A 17,989-nucleotide genomic window follows, 5' to 3' on the forward strand; every position below is an offset into this window, starting at 1 on the left:
GGCAAGCAGGGGCATTTCTGAGGCACTGCAACCTCAAATTTGAAAAATGCTTCGAGCCAAAGTCATTAAATGGGTTTCACGTTTTTTTTTCACTCACTGTTCCTTTAAGTTGTGACAAAACTTGGCTGTTCAACGGTTCTGCGGGCAGAAAAAAAAAAAAAAAAACTTTCATTCAATGTAAATAAAAAAGACTTTTCTTCCTTTAAGTTTGGAGAAATTTGTCTCTTTCAACGTTTCTGTTGGCAGAAATTAAAAATGCTCTTTGTCATTGGACCTAAAATGACTTATTATTAATTACACACTCTCCTTTTTTGTCCGAGGCAAGCAGGGGCAATTCTGAGGCACTGCAACCTCAAATTTGAAAAATGCTTCAAACCAAAGTTATTCAATGGGTTTCACGTTTTTTCACTCACTGTTCATTAAAGTTCAGACAAATTTGCTCGTTCAACGTTTCTGTGGGTGGACAGTAAAAACGCTCTGTGTCAATGGACGTAAAATGTCTTGTTATTATTTACACACTGTCCCTTTATGTCCGAGGCAAGCAGGGGCATTTCTGAGGCACTGCAACCTCAAATTTGAAAAACGCTTGAAACCAAAGTCATTCAATGGGTTTCACGTTTTTTTCACTCACCTAGGTTGTGACAAAACTTGTTTTAACGGTTGTGCGGGCAGAAATTAAAAAAAAACAACAACCTTCTAGTCAACGTAAATAAAAAAGACTTTTCTTTCTTGTTTTTTTTTAATTTAAACATTGTCTCTTCATGGCTGACAAAGCATTGACTTTTTTGAAACAAATCCTCATATACAAATGAATTGGCACCTATTTAACGGTGTTGTACTTTCAGGTCGAGTGCCATTTTGTGGGATTTTTTCAGTACCGCACCCCCGTTGGAAACACATTCTGGCTATCGGCTGGAGTTGGGGGTATAAAATCGGCACTTGAGGGAAAAACCGGTCCCTCAAGTTCGGGGGCCCTTAGCGGATTTTTGCGGTACTGCAGCTGCCATTGGAAATGCATTGCCCATAGGAATGAATGGGCGCTCCGTTGACTCCAATGTATTTCCCTCTTTCAACGTTTCTGTGGGCAGAAATTAAAAACGCTCTCTGTCAATGGACCTAAAATGACTTATTATTAATTACAAACTGTCCCTTAATGTGCGAGGCAAGCAGGGGCGTTTATGAGGCACTGCAATCTCAAATTTGAAAAATGCTTCAAACCAAAGTTATTCAATGGGTTTCGCGTTTTTTCACTCACTGTTCCTTTAAGGTTAGACAAATTTGGCTCTTTCAACGTTTCTGTGGGCGGAAATTAAAAACGCTCTGGGTCAATGGACCTAAAATGACTTATTAATAATTACACACTGTCCTTTTATGTCCGAGGCAAGCAGGGGCATATCTGACGCACTGCAACCTCAAATTTGAAAAATGCTTCGAGCCAAAGTTATTCAAGGGGTTTAATGTTTTTTCACTCACTGTTCCTTTAAGTTCGGACAAATTTGGCTATTTCAACGTTTCTCTGGGCGGATATTAAAAACGCTCTGGGTCAATGGACCTAAAATGACTTATCATTATTTACACACTGTCCCTTTAAGTCGGAGGCAAGCAGGGGCATTTCTGAGGCACTGCCACCTCATATTTGAAAAAGGCTTCGATCCAATATCATTCACTGGTTTTCATATTTTTTTCACTCACTGATCCTTTAAGTTTGGACAAATTTGGCTGTTTCAGCGTTTCTGTGGGCGAAAATTAAAAACGCTCTAAGTCAATGGACGTAAAATCATTTATAATTATTCACACACTGTTTCTTCATGTCAGAGGAAAGCAGGGGCATTTCTGAGGCACTGCAACCTAAAATTCTGAAAAACGCTTCGAGCCAAAGTCATTAAATCGGTTTGACGTTTTTTTCACTCAATGTTCCTTTAAGTTGTGACAAAACTTGGCTGTTTCAACGGTTCTGCTGGCAGAAAATAAAAAAGAAAACCAACCTTTCAGTCATTATAAATAAAAAAGACTTTTATTTTTTTTTCAATTTAAATATTGTCTTTTTATGGCTGACAAAGCGTTGACTTTTTTAATACAAATCCTCCCATACAAATGAATTGGCGATTATTTAACGGTGTTGCACTTTTGGGTCGAGTGCCATCTTGTGGCGTTTTTTCAGTACTGCACTCCCGTTGGAAACACATTCTGGCTGTCCCTTTAAGTTCTCGCAAAACGTGGCTGTTTTAGGGGTTCCGAGGGAGGAAACTTAAAACGCTCTGAGGGGAATGGATGTAAATTGACTTCCTTTTTTAACACACTGTCCCTCTACGTTCTGATACAATTTGGCTGTTTTAGGGGTTCTGGGGGATGAAATTCAAAACGCTCTGAGCAGAATGGATGTAAAATGACTATTTTTTTTTTACACACTGTCCCTTTACGTTCTGAGACAATTTGGCTGTTTTAGGGGTTCTGAGGGATGAAATTCAAAATGCTTCGAGCCAAAGTCATTCAATGGGTTTCAGGTTCTTTTCACTCACTGTTTTTTTAAGTTTGGACAAATTTGGCTGTTTCAGTGTTCCTGTGGGCGGAAATTAAAAACGCCTTAAGTCAATGGACGTAAAATGACTTATTATTATTCACACATTGTCCCTTTATGTCCGAGGCAAGCAGGGGCATTTCTAAGGGACTGCAACCTCAAACTTGAAAAAGGCTTTGAGATAAAGTCATTCAATGGGTTTCACGTTTTTATCACTCAATGTTCCTTTAAGTTTGGACAAATTTGGCTCTTTCAACGTTTCTGTGGGCAGAGATTAAAAATGCTCTCTGTCAACGGAACTCAAATGACTTATTATTATTTACACACTGTCCCTTTATGTCCGAGGCAAGCAGGGGCATTTCTGAGGCACTGCTATCTCAAATTCGGAAAAAACGCTTCGACCCAAAGTCATTCAATGGCTTTCACGTTTTTTTTACTCACTGTTCCTTTAAGTTTGAACAAATTTGGCTCATTCAATGTTTCTGTGGGAGGAAATTAAAAACGCCCTAAGTCAATGGACGTAAAGAGAGTTATTATTTTTCAACACTGTCCCTTTATGTCCAAGGCAAGCAGGGGCATTTCTGAGGCACTGCAACCTCAAATTCGGAAAAAAACCCTTCGAGCCGAAGTCATTAAATGGTTTTCCCGTTTTTTTCACTCACTGTTCCTTTAAATTTGGACAAACTTGGCTGTTTCAGCGTTTCTGTTGGCGGAAATTAAAAACGCCCTAAGTCAACGGACCTAAAATGACTTATTATTTACAACCTGTCCTTTCATATCCGAGGCAAGCAGGGGCATTTCTGAGGCACTGCAACCTCAAATTTGAAAAACGCTTCGAGCCAAAGTTTAGGGAGTGCGCCGATCAGCTGGCTTCTGTACTAACAGACATTTTCAACACCTCGCTAGACCAAGCCATGGTACCATCATGCTTCAAGATTGCCACCATCATCCCAGTGCCAAAGAACCCCCAGATCTTATCATTGAACGATTACCGGCCCGTTGCACCGACTCCCATCATAATGAAGTGCTTTGAGAGACTGGATAAAGAGCACATCACCTCCAGTCTCCCCTCCTCACTCGACCCCTTTCAGTTTGCCTACAGGACAAATCGCTCCACCGGGGATGCCATCTCCTCTGCTTTTCACCTGAGCCTGACACACCTAGAGGAGAAGAACACCCATGTGCGGATGCTGTTCCTGGACTTCAGTTCAGCATTCAACACCATCATCCCACAACACCTGGTAGACAAAATGAGACTCCTGGGTTTCAACACCCCCCTGCGGAACTGGTTGCTGGACTTCCTCACTGACAGACCCCAGTCAGTGCGGATTGGTCAGAACATCTCCGATGTCATCACCCTCAGCACGGGCTCCCCCCAAGGCTGTGTCCTGAGCCCCTTGCTGTTCACCCTGATGACACACGACTGCGTCCCTAGGTCAGCCACAAACCACATCGTGAAGTTTGCGGACAACACAACAGTGGTGGGCCTCATCAGGGCCGACAACGAATTGGCCTACAGAGAGGAGGTGGAGCAGTTGGTGGGCTGGTGCAGGGACAACAGCCTGGTCCTGAATGTTGACAAAACTAAAGAGATCATTATCGACTTCAGGAAAAACCAGCCCAACCATGCCCCACTTCTCATCAACAACAAGGCTGTGGAGGTTGTCAGTAGCATCAAGTTCCTAGGGGTGCACATCACAAACAAACTCACCTGGTCCGTGAACACTGCATCACTGGTGAAGAGGGCACAGCAGCGCCTGTACCTCCTGCGGAGGATGAGGAGAGCCCACCTGCCCCCACCCTCCCTCATCACATTCTACAGGGGCACCATAGAGCGTATCCTGACCAGCTGTATCTCTGTGTGGTGTGGAAGCTGCAGCGCTTCCGACTGGGGTAGTGTGAGGAGGGTGACAAGGACAGCAGAGAAAATCATCGGGACTTCTCTCCCCTCCACTCAGGACATTGGCCAGAAGCGCTGCCTATCCCAAGCCAGGAACATTAGCAGGGACGCCTCTCACCCCCATCATGGACTGTTCACTCTGCTAGCCTCTGGGAAGAGGTACTGCAGTGTGTGGTGCAGGACCACCAGGTTCCACAATAGTCTTGTCCCCCTGGCCATTAGACTGTTAAATGGTCAATCAAACACATAGTAAATATAAACTGCAGCTAATATGTACATCTGTTGGTTTTGTTTGACTTTATTGCACTACTGGCAGTTCTTTATAGCTAGCCACTCCTTGCACAGTGTTCTTCTCTGCACTATTCGTACTACAGCGTTATTGTTACTGTTTACCTGACTTGTTTACCTGACTGCACATTTTGCACATCTGGTTAGCTGCTCCTCTTGCACTGTTTGCACTACTATAAAATACTATATACAGCCATAATTATTTAGTATATTATTAGTACTCAATACAACATTTTATTTATATCTGTACATCCAAGGAAACTGCCGGTCAGATATATCGACATTTCGTTCTGTATACACGTGTACTAGAATGACAATAAAGTAGATCTGAATCTGAATCTTTAGGTTCAGACAAATTTGGCTATTTCAACGTTTCCGTGGGCGGACATTAAAAACGCTCTGAGTCAATGGACCTAAAATGACTTATTATTGTTTACACACTGTCCCTTTATGTCCGAGGTAAGCAGGGGCATTTCTGAGGCACTGCAACGTCAAATTCGGAAAAACGTTTCGAACCAAAGTTATTCAATGGATTTTACGTTTTTTCACTCACTGTTCCTTTAAGTTCAGACAAATTTGGCTCCTTCAACGTTTCTGTGGGCGGAAATTAAAAATGCCCCAAGACAACGGACCTAAAATGACTTATTATCGCTTACACAATATCCCTTTATGTCCGAGGCAAGCAGGGGCATTTCTGAGGCACTGCAACCTCAAATTTTAAAAATGCTTCAAGCCAAAGTTATTCAATGGGTTTCACGTTTTTTAACTCACTGTTCCTTTACGTTCAGACAAATTTGGCTCTTTCAAAATTTCTGTGGGCGGATATTAAAAACGCTCTGGGTCAATGGACCTAAAATGACTCATTATTAATTACACACTGTCCCTTTATGTCCAAGGCAAGTAAGGGTATTTCTGAGGCACTGCAACCTCATATTTGAAAAAGGCTTCGATCCAAAGTCATTCAATGGTTTTCAGGTTTTTTACACTCACTGTTCCTTTAAGTTTGGACAAATTTGGCTGTTTCAGCGTTTCTATGGGCGGAAATTAAAAACGCCTTAAGTCAATGGACGTAATGAGACTTATTTATCAATCCAAAAATAGGAAGCCCGTCTTTTGAATCTGTGATGATGAGAATCTTATTATTTATATACTTGTTACCATTGATAATAATCCACTTAACAGATATAATATGCTGGAAATGGTCAATATTTAAGAAATCTCTTATCTTTGAATTCACATATTCCAAGTTTGACACTTCTGATACAGAACCCAATTCTTTCTCATGTGCAAAAAATTCATTTGTGTGACTATGAACACTTTCTACCACTTTACTGTGACCTACAAGAGATTTGCAAACATTTTTGTAGTTTAATTTTGAAGACCACTTTTAAAAAAATTGATGCTTCGACTCAAATCTCATACACATGTGCCTTGTTAAGGGACCCAGCGCCTCAATTTGTGAAGGGAAATGCAACATATAATGCTGCTTTGGTGTTATATTGTTCTCAGGGAACAGCTCCTTGAATGTTTTAAGGTGCTTCTCTATCATCACTCTAAGTTTGTGAAGGGTTTCCCTAAATAGTAGAGGAGCAAAGAGGATCTGGGTTATCTGAATCAACTCTAAGATGAATTTAACATGGCTATGGTCCTTGATACTATTCAAAATATAAGGAAGTATCTTCAAAAGTATCAGCATCTGCCCAGAAGACTGTTTAAGTTTTGTTGTCATTAGATGTCATTGTACTGACACTGATTGGGCATGGTTTGTCTTTTATATCAATGGGTGAATATCTAAAACCATTTATACCTGAATTAATATAATCCAGATCAACCTCTCCTGACAAAATTAGGAATTTTAATACACATTTAATTTCTAGGGGCACAACACCCTCAAGCATTAACGTGCTTTATATCTTGAGGAGTTTGCTGGATAAGGTCATATGCTGGAAAATCTAAGTTTACTCCTCCTGTTAATACCATAGGTAGTCTTAAGAGCATTTTTAACGTGGTCTGTTCTGGCCCTCTCTATTTCTGTACACTGTCTCATGTGATTTTCTAACGTTCTCATGGTAAAACTCTTTTCATCAAAATTGTTCTGCATGGTCTCAAAATGCCTACATTTACTGAATGAGAACCCAACTTCAGACTTAAACCCAGCCAGTTCATGCTGAGCAAGAGTATCGCCACATATAGATATTACTGCACCATGTATAATTTGACCTGTCCCAATTTTGACACCATTGTACAATTCTTTTAAATCCTTTTCAATGCGTTCTAAAATAACATCAACACCTGCTTGTGCAATGTCCTTAGCTTTGGCAATAGCAAGTAGTCGTATAGCAGCCAGTTTTGACCTAAACTTGGGGTCTATGTTCCCTAGTGTATAATAAAACATGAGTAACTTGTTCACAGAAGTATGCGGTCCAAGAGGGTTACATAAGTCTATCTCATCAGAGTACAATATCAACTGTAAAGCAGTGGGCTTCGATGAAAAAAACGGATGACTTTTGAAAAGGCTACCATCCACTATGTTACAGAGAAATCCATCTTTGTTACAATTCTCTGGAGGAGTACTGGCCATACCGTGTATTCTTGGGTTGGACAACAGCTGCTCTAGGCTCTTGATGAGGGGAACATAGAAAAAAAATATTGTTTTTAAGTTTAAGAACCCGTGAAGAACCTCTCTTAACTTTACACAGTCTTTGGGATATTACAACCTCCTCCGCTTCAACTGGGGTAAAATGTTCCTTAATGGTTTGGTCTTGCATGAATGTTGTGGTCAACATGGAGAATGGATCTGGAAAGTCATCAAATGTTGCCAGAGCCTCATGCCGTAGATGTTCTATGTTGTCTGAATGGCCATGAGTGTCAAAAATGTCTTTTACTCTTTCTTTCAAGGTTTCTACAAGATGAAATTGAAATTGTCGTACTTCTGACACAATGCTGTTTATATTCCTCTGTAGAGAGAGAGAGAGTGAAGAGATCTAATTTGATAAGATCAATCAACTACAGCACAAATAATGTGATTGGGTAGAGGGGTCACGAAACAGAAGCATTTGTCAATATTTTAATAAGAACCATTTTAATCTGCAAACCAGGCTTAATGTCTAAAAACACAACTTTGTCCTTTAATCAGTAAATTCTCAAGAAAAGTGCAAAATATGACGGCAGTAGTATCAGAATCAGAATACTTTATTAGCCCCCGAAGAACAATTCAATTTCAAGTAGTAAGTATTTTTGTATGGTCAGAAATATTTTTGATATTAATGTGACAATATGATTTCTCCTCACTCTAGAAAGTGTCTACTAAATGCATATAGCCTACCCGAGACAGACAACATCTTTCACGAATATCCACAGTGAAGGCAGCTGCACGTCTGGACAAGTCCTGTTAAAATAAATATATTCAGCCTTATGATAACTACAGTGGGACCTCGGTTATCCCGGTTAATGGGGACCAAAACCACCCGCGGTAAGTGAAAATCCGCGAAGTAGCGGCGCACCTAAAAAAAAAAAAAAAAGTATTGTATTATTTTTTTAGACCCGGTTAATGGGGACCAAAACCACCCGCGAAAAGTGAAAATCTGCTAAGTAGCGATGCCCCTTCAAAAATGCTTGAGAAAAAAATAAAATAATATTTTATTTTCTCATAATTATTTTTTAGGCCCGCGAAGCTCTGAATCCGCGAACGTCGAAGCGAGAAGTAGCGAGGTCCCACTGTATTTTGCCCTTCAAATCATCAAACTATTAGTCTTGACGTTAATGATATATTCTTCATTCCAAAATGAACATTTACCCACATCTCTCCATAACTTAACACTATATGATTTCCGTGCAGTGGACTTTTTAAATATTGTTTTCGGGTGCATCAGAATAGGCCTATATCTGACGAGAACATAAGTTATGTAGGATATTGTCATGTTCCAACAAACATGCAAATAATGTCAAAAGTACAAATGACATGAACAAAATAGCCTATGGTCCTATTTTAGCAGCTAAGTTCAACTTATTGTTTAGCAATAAACAGAACTAGCTGTGGGAGCCTGGATTTAGCTTAACATGTCAGAACAAGTCACACTAATTGAACTGCATCAAAAAAAGCCAAATTGTTGTACTTTCGTCGCTTTCAATATGAGAGCTTACATGTTCCTTGATAGTTGGCTGAGTATTGTGGACTCGCTCTTGGTTTGGCATTCTGGCACGCTCACAATGGAAAGCATCTTTTTGCGAGAAGGCGGCCTGATTGCAATTTGCATCATCGCAAGTCACAGTACTTGAGGTCGACTCTTCAATTTGGTTGCCGGTGGGTGTAATACAGTTTGAAAATATTGCTGTATCGAACCTCTCACCTCCAACCCAGCCTGTGCAAAACGGCACGCACTGCATGGGTGGGCGTCCATTGGCCATATATGAAGCATGCCTCCGTTTGATGTGATAGTAAAACGAATTGAATACTCGGTACTGTTCTCTGCATTCATCAATTCCACAAATTGCACGAAAGTTCCTATTACGTCCGTGGGCTATATTAATGTGACTTAGGAGTGCCTTCAAAGTCAAAGCAATAAATGCAAAACAAATAAGGCAGCGCCATCCACCCATGTCTGCTACAGCAGAACTGTAATAAAATCAAGTGTGGTTGTGATAATGGTGTTGCATACGCTAGGTGCTAGTTTCCGGCTTTTTTCGCGCTCGATAATTCCATATCAAAACAAGAGGGATGCCATTTACAATGCAAGTGACTGGCCCGTACGGTGTCCTTACTAAAATTGGATAGTCTTTACTTCGAAACACAAATTTAATATGTATAAATGAGAACACTATATTTTTTTCCTTGAGACAGTTAATAGATTTTGTTTAATAATTGTATAGTGCGTTCCTTTATATGGTTCCGCCCATTTATTCGGACCTACTTGGACTCGCTCATACAACCCCAACGTTCGACGAACTCCATTTGGTAATTTGACTTCAAGAGAAGTGAAATACTTTTACAATTAAAATGTTTGTATTGTCTTAACATTTAACAAGAAACAATGTGATTAAGAATAAAATATTATTCTCAACGGTATTTATGCGTAGTTAACGTTTTAAATCAACGAACGTTTTGTAAGGCGTTAGCTTGAGTCTTGAGCTAACCCCTTACAAAACGGTCGTTGATTTAAACCGTTAACTATAATATATAACGTTAAAACTATTCAACATCATGGTCGGAAGCCATCATAACAGTCCTGCACAAAGAAGGAAAAGACCCAATATTGTGTGAAAGCTATAGACCAGTTAGTTTACTTTGTAATGATCTAAAAATTCTTACAAGCATACTGGCAAAAAGAATGCAGAAATTTATAGCGAAATTAATTAGAAATGATCAAACAGGGTTTATTCCGGGAAGGCAGGGTGCAAACAATATTAGGAGGATACTAAACATAATTACGAGCACAAAATCTAAGACCCAACCCTCGATGTTACTGAGCTTGGATGCACAAAAAGCTTTCGATAGGGTGAAATGGAGCTTCTTACATCAATCACTTATAGCTTTTGGCTTCCCTCCAATATTTGTTGAATGGGTGAAAATTATCTATAAAAATCCGAAATCTCGTCTTAGAGTAAATGGTCACTGTTCAGATTTCTTTGAAATCAAAAGAGGAGTCCGGCAAGGGGATTGTTTAAGCCCACTCTTGTTTGCAATAAGCATAGAACCACTCGCAGAATCAATTAGACAAAATGAGCAAATAAGGGGGATATTGGATGAAGGAGGAACAGAACATAAAATATCATTGTTTGCAGACGACCTGTTGGTAATGCTGAAGGAACCTTCGTTATCAATACCACCACTGTTGGAGAGCCTTAAAATATATGGAGAAGTAGCTGGATATTCAAATAATGAGAGCAAATCAATAGCAATGATGATATCAGGAAAATGTCCAACAGATGTGATTGAAAGGTTTGATTTTAAATGGACGAATAAAGGGTTTAAATATTTGGGGGTGACCATTACACCACATTCCACACAGCTGTTTGATGCAAATTATGGAATGTTGATAAAAGAAATAAGCAAAGATTTGGAAAAATGGGAAATTTTGCCCTTAAGTCTTATCGGCAGGATAGAAACAATCAGAATGAACATATTACCAAGACTATTATTTCTGTTTCAATCCCTTCCAATTCTGATCCCGGCATCCACATTTAAAATGTTAAATAAGTTGATAGCAAAATTCCTTTGGCAAAACAAGAAACCTAGAATAAAATACAAAACCCTGTTAGCTCCTAAAGAAAAGGGGGGCCTAGACCTACCCAATATTAAATATTACTATTGGGCAGCTCAAATTAAAGCACTCATCTTGTGGATTACTACAGACAAAGATACGATATGGGTGGACATGGAGCAGCGATCTTGTCCAAATATGCCTGTGGAATCGTTACCATACATATCAGTCACGAGGTGGAAGAAATTAAAAATCAAGAATGAATGGATTAAGGGAACTATTAAAACTTGGTCAACAATACAAAAAAAATTAAAAATATCAAGATCTGTGAATAGGGCTACCAAAATAGCGAAAAATCCAGACTTTAAACCTGGGGGTATGGAGGTAGGGTTTCAAAAATGGGCCCAAAAAGGACTGATGTTGATTACCCAAGTATTGGAAGCACAGGCAATGAAATCATTCGAACAACTCCAACAAGAGTTTGACCTACCCAGAAATGACTTTTACAAATATTTGCAACTAAGGCACTACCTCCAGAAACACGAGGAATGGGGGAAAATATGTAAGGAGCCAACTAAGGTAGAGGAATTATTAATATCGTATACAAAAGGACAATCAATAAAGGGGGTTATATCAAAACTATATAAAGCCCTGAGAATGGATCTCAGTAATGAGGACATGGCAGTTAAGGAAAAATGGGAACAAGAAACTAATGTAGCGATAAAAGACAACGAATGGGAAAAAACATTGAAAGAGGGACACAAAATAACCAACAGCCCGACATGGAGGGAGTTTGAATGGAAAGTAAAAATGCGATTCTTCTATACACCCTCTATCACTTCAAAATATAAAAATACCTCAAATCTATGTTGGCGTAACTGTGGGGGGGTCGGAGACTTTACGCATATTTTCTGGAATTGCCCTGTAATATTAAATTTTTGGAGAAGTATCCAGAGAGAAATAAAATTAATCACTGGCTGGGAGTTGCGGTTGGACCCAAAGGCTTACGTAATAGGAATTTTGCCAGAAGAATTACTATCTGGTCAACAGAAATATATACTAAGGGTAATGCTTCTGGTAGCAAAGAAAATGATCACAGTGTCCTGGCTGAAACCACAACCTCCTGACATAAAACAATGGAGAGACAAATTAAAGCAAATGTACATTATGGAAAAAATCACTGCAAGACTTCAACTGAAACTTGACCAATTTGAGAAAAGATGGAAGCCTATCACACAAATTTTACTTGATGTCTAAACACCTCCCCCTATTTATTATGTGCGTTGTTGTTTTTTTGTTTTTTTTTTTGGGTGTATATTTTGATTTATTATTTTATATATATGTGTATATATATATATATATATATATATTTCTTTTTGTATGGATGTATTGTATGAACATTTATTCTTCCTTTCTATTAATAGTATTTTTTTCTTCTTTGTTGTTTCTTCTGTTATTTATGAGTGTGTCAAGTGTATATATTTTGTGTTGATGTATGATGGAGGAATCAAACCTCTGTCAAAATTGGTGTGAGAAATAAAAAGTTAAAAAAAAAAAAAAAACTATTCAACATTACGACAAGAGCCCTGTACCAATCTAAGCGACCAGGATTACATGTTACACAGTTTCTCTCTTTGTTCAGCATGAATATAAATTCATATATCCACACATGCATATCCTGCTTTAGCTTAACATTAGGTCGATTGATTTATTAATTAGGTTGATTAACTTAAACTATTTTGCTAAAGTAAGAGTAGTAATGAACCTATTTGGGTAATTGTAAACAAGGAATAATGCATCAAATTAATTGTTTAAATTTTAACAGAAGCATGAATGCCCCAGAAAAATTGGACCAGGTGGCAAAGGACATTCTAGCAGGTAAGAATCATGTCATATTTTACTATTTAACAAATTACATTGGGTTTGGTTGTCACATGATCCATGGTACAACTATTGGTGGCTCATAGCCTGGGTAGGGATTCCGTTTTGCACTTTAGCCTTACCCCAGCTACAAACAGGCTTTTCTCCTGTTGATCAGTCCTGTTCAAAGTTGTGCATGACAAGGGCTTGGTCTGGCATTTGCCAGGCAAGGGGTGTACCACAAAAATTCCTAACCAATTCTCAATCTTAGAGGAGATTGAGTTGTGGTCTGGCTTTAGCCACAGCAAGGTACATCATTTAATTACCCTGGATGGCCAGAGGTAGATATGGGTCTGGATATTTAGACTATGAATTAATTGGACAAGATGTTGGCAATTGAATGCACACAATTCTTACTGTAGCAATATCAACAGCACGCTACTTGCACATCACACACAGCTTAACTGTATAGCACTAGTCTTAAACCAACACTGGGTGATTTATCTAATTTTATGTAGACTTCAAATGTTTGGATAAAAACATCTCATCTCATCAGCCGTACCGCTTATCCTCATTAGGGTCGCGGGGGGGCTGGAGCCCATCCCAGCCATCTCCGGGCAGTGGGCAGGGGACACCCTGAACTGGTTGCCAGCCAATCGCAGGGCACACAGGGACAGACAACTCATTTGCTCATTCACACCTAGGGACAATTTGGACCGGCCAATTCACCTGAAATGCATGTTTTTGGAACGTGGGAGGAAACCGGAGTGCCCGGAGGAAACCCACGCAAGCACGGGGAGAACATACAAACTCCGCACAGGAAGTCTGGAGCTGGATTTGAACCCACGACAGGTTCCCATGACATGAACTGTGCCGCACAAGCGCTAACCACTGCACATATCAGCATTAATATAGTAATCTTTGCTGCATGTTGAACACTCATCCACACTCAAGTTTACTGGATAGGTTCCACGGGTATTGTATGTCTTTGCCCCGCTCAACTTTTTCTCAGTTCGTTTTGCTTTACTCATAATATTTCTGTAATAGTTTCTTATGAAATATGCGTTTATTCAGTACTACAAAACTTAGAGATATTGTGCTGCTGTCTCTATTATGACCTACATGTCTTAACCTCTAAGCATGTTGGAACAAGAGTTTTAGGTAAAGGAACGTAACAGTGCTAGAACTACATAATCTCTGGATTATTCTTAATCAGTTGTCACTATTCTTCAATTCATTTTCCTCTGTCTCTATTTGTCACACAGTGGCACAAATTGATGCAGATGCTCTGCACACACTTTCAGACCTTTTTCCAGGGCCTGAACATTTTCTTAGGAGAAAATCCATTTGGAATGTTGTGCATCCTGAGGTATGACAAACTTGTCTCATTGTCCCTTGAGATTTTCTTAAAACACCATCTCAGCAAGGGTAAATTTGTCTTCTTTTCATGGATTTATTCACAGGAGCAGGCCTCATCCAGCAACCAACACCCAACAAACGACGATACCAACAAAGAGGAAAGTCCAGCCAAAACCATACAACTTCCGAGCCTCCAATATGTTATTTACACAGATAGTGAATTAGAGCATGTTAGAAAACACTATTTTGAAATGAAAAAAATTGGACGAGGAGGAGAGTGTGTGCTCTCTAGAGAGCTGTCTTGTAGGCTCATTAGAAATACAGTGACTAACATGGTCTCTACATTGAGGGCCTCGACCGTCGAAGACTTCATAAAATACCCTACCAAAGACCTGCAGTCAATGGCAAGGAGACTTGTTTTGTATTACCCAATGTTGTCCGATAAACTGGATCTACAACGTCGATGGGTAAGCAAGCATTTCAACATGTAATCATTTCATCACAATATGAGTGAAAGAGTACAATGACTTGGTGATTGGAATCCTTTGTTGTCATTATTTATTATATGAATTGATGAAATGGATATAGTCAGCCACTTAATTTGACTGATGGGAATTTGTTTCCAGTCTCAGACAATATGGGAATTGGGATCTAGATAGTATGCTGTCTATCTTATCTATAGACAAGTAACTAAGTTTGATAAACGTATTGATATCTTGGAACAAAATGGTTCTGTATTAACATCTTTACCCTTGCACACTTCTAACCAACACAAGTAAATGGATTGATTGTCTTTGTTAGTCCATGTGTTGTCCTGAATGTTTCTGTTTACTCATGGTCTTTATATTTCATGTTTCAGTTCAAACTCTTTAAGCAACTGAACAAGAGGTTGCAAAACATCAGGACTCCACGCAAAACCCAGGGGGCTACACCAGCAAGGGGAAAAAAGAGACGCCTTCAGTTTAGCGCCAAAGAGAAAGTAGATGAGGGGGATTTTGACTCCAGCACTTCCACTGTCATTGACTCCCCAAGCTGCAGTAGCACCATCAGCAACCCAGAAAGTGAAGAGGACCCCCAAGTCATAACCAGCACTCCAGCAAAACAAGCTGATGCTCTTGGTAATTTTATAAAAAAAAATTGTGGCATTCTCAATGGAGTAGACCCATTCATTGAAATTACACAAAATACAAGATAAATCAGCACTGCACATCGTTCTACTTCTTTTAGGAGGGCACAGACAACATCTCCAGCTTTTATTGAAATTTTCAACTGGTGGGCTGAACAGAAACAGGAAAAAGCAGAAAAGAACAAGGCCAGGCACCAAAAAACTCATAAATACTATTTTTTTTACAAGGGGGGTGAAAATCTTGACCTTGTAATTTTTGCCTTTTCCTGTTTCTATTCAAGTAATATTAATGAATGTCTTCATTAGATGTAGTGGACATTTTGTCTTTGTTCCAGTAGAAACAGTAGCATGAATAACATTAGCAAGAAGCAAATAATTTTGACCTAAACTGTGTTGTGATATTTTCTTTGACCTTTTTAGAATGTAGGCAGGACAGCCGCATGGCCCAGGCTAAACACTACACAACTCTCGCAGGAGCTATATCGCAATACCAAACAGAACAGAGCTGATGTGGCACAACTTCTTGACCTTGAGTTTGAGGGGAGGAGGGCCTTCATTGATTTGGACACAATAAGGGAACAAGACAGACCGGCAAAAATATTGGAGGCATAGCCATGCTTTAGAGACATTGACCATGTAAGTATGATCACAATTCACACTTTGATTCAGTTGAACAGTGAAATTGTTCTTTTGAACATTGGATGCATACTGCTTTGATACATTAAATAGCTGTTTCGACCCCACTTACATGCAGGAAAACCTTTCATGTATTTTCTCTGAAAAAAAAAAGAGCAATCTGGTTTTATTTCTGCATGTAGACAGGGAAAACGCCATTTATGCATTGTGATGTAATTTTTTTTCCTTCTTTAGAATATCTGATAGTCCATCGGTTTCGCAAGTTATTTGCAACACACCTGTCTATTAGCGTTTTATCATCAGTGTGAATGGAATTATTTTCACAAATGGAGGAGTGGAAGGGGGAACATAGTTTTTCAGAATACCTCTCTACATATAATTGTCGTTTTCAAGTGATGCTTTAACTACTATGTGTTGGATATTTCCATACAGCATTTCTGTGTGTCTTCCCCACCAAAGGTTCTTGATGAACTAAGACGAATAATAGACAAGAACAACTCCAACTTCGTGCAAGAGCTGAGGGAGCGGTGGGTCGAATTCAAATCTAGATTATGCTTCTATGGGGTTTACAAGAGGGCAATGAAACCTCCAATGTCACTTTCAGCTGGTAAGGACAGCCAACGTAATACCAATAGAATCTGTAACTTTGTTTGTTTCTGTCTACTGAGAGACAAATATTTTATTTTATTTCTTTTTTTTTTTAGAGGAGCAAGCAATAAACCTCTTGACCATGCTGCCAGCTCTGTTCCCGTCTAATGTTGCTGTGCCCAAGAAGATATCTGCCTCTGAAGCTCTCATCCATGTTCTTCTGGTAAGTCACAAACTTTTACATAAGTGCATACTAAACTTTCTCAAATATGGTTGATCCTTTTGTTGGTCCACTATTCTGTTCATACTAAATTGTCATGTTTAGTCGAGGAATGGAGGGATGTGATTGCTGTCCTACTGATGTTGTGTTTTTCTGTTAAGCCCACAGAGGACCCCGAGACGTTCCTGAATAGAAGGCCACTCACCACACCACTCCTTTTGGTGGATGAAAATCTAGACTCCTTTCTCTGCCTTGGAACCGAAGCAATCCCATTACCCAAAAGGTACCTAGGGGATGCAGCATTGTACATAATTGCATACTATTATGAATTACATATGACCTACCCCAAATGTGTGGCCTCTGTTCTTTCACTTCTACAAACTGAGGTCCTGGGGGACTCAATCCATGACAAAGATGCCACACCAGCTTTTAAACGAGCAAGAAGTGATTGGATGGCCTTTCTTGCATAACTTTGTATAATGCTGCCTCCCCCAGGGAAAACACACACCCAGCCATGTACACACTTTGAGAACTTTTTCTGTTATAAAACATCTGTGACCCCTGACACTTTGGCCTCTCAGTCTCCCTGTAATTTACGTGTGTGTTTTATTTGCCTTGTTTTGAGTTTAAGCACTGATTTAAAAAAACAAAACAACTGACAAAAAAGAATGTTTGCAGTTCTCTTGGAAATTTGGTAACTTGCACTTTATATCCTGTTGGCAAAAAAATGTGTTGTCTGTTTGACAGTTCACTGATACATGTGTAAGTGATAACTTTGATTTACAGTTCGCCAACAAACGTTTCAAGATCTTATCAAGAAAATTAGTATTTCTGTTACTGATATGTCAATTGTGTTTTGTGATAATGATAAAGGTTGTGGTTTGCCAATAAAATGCTAATTTTGCATTAAACTATTTTTGCATTTGTATAGTATATCGAAACATAGAGAATTTATTGAAACAAGTCTTCTTTGGCTAAGATTTTTAATACTTAATACAAGCAGATTTATTTTGTTTTTGACCCATTTCTAATTTATTTCCAACTTAATACAAGAATATTGATCTTGTTGTAACCTTCTTGCTAACTACTTTTGAGCAATCCTGGCTTAAACCCAGTTTGTTTCTAAACAATAATTCTCCAAAACAAGCACAAATATCTTAAAATGAGACAAAAAAACCTTGACAAGTATACTTAATATAAGTATTAACTGCTTAAAATATCATTTTTGGGTATCTTATTTTCTTTTCTTTTTTTTTCTTGTTTCCAGAATACTTAATAAGTCGGATTTTCTTGC

At 39.0% G+C, this 17,989-nt stretch overlaps 2 pseudogenes across 1 annotated transcript; one reads left to right on the plus strand and one right to left on the minus strand.

Annotated features, from left to right (window-relative positions):
* Nucleotides 1-5,766: 5,766 nt before the first annotated feature.
* Nucleotides 5,767-7,453, minus strand: LOC148363458 (uncharacterized; annotated as a pseudogene).
* Nucleotides 7,454-10,765: 3,312 nt separating this feature from the next.
* On the plus strand, nucleotides 10,766-17,569 carry LOC148363459 (uncharacterized; annotated as a pseudogene). Its single transcript, XR_015851004.1, has 9 exons — nucleotides 10,766-12,784; nucleotides 14,032-14,135; nucleotides 14,230-14,592; nucleotides 14,985-15,243; nucleotides 15,587-15,594; nucleotides 15,672-15,887; nucleotides 16,347-16,494; nucleotides 16,592-16,698; nucleotides 16,857-17,569. The product of XR_015851004.1 is annotated as an uncharacterized LOC148363459 (transcript).
* Nucleotides 17,570-17,989: the final 420 nt, after the last annotated feature.

This window comes from Urocampus carinirostris, chromosome 7, assembly GCF_059441175.1.
Source record: "Urocampus carinirostris isolate Australia breed hairy pipefish chromosome 7, RoL_Ucar_1.0, whole genome shotgun sequence".
Lineage (NCBI taxonomy): Eukaryota > Metazoa > Chordata > Actinopteri > Syngnathiformes > Syngnathidae > Urocampus > Urocampus carinirostris.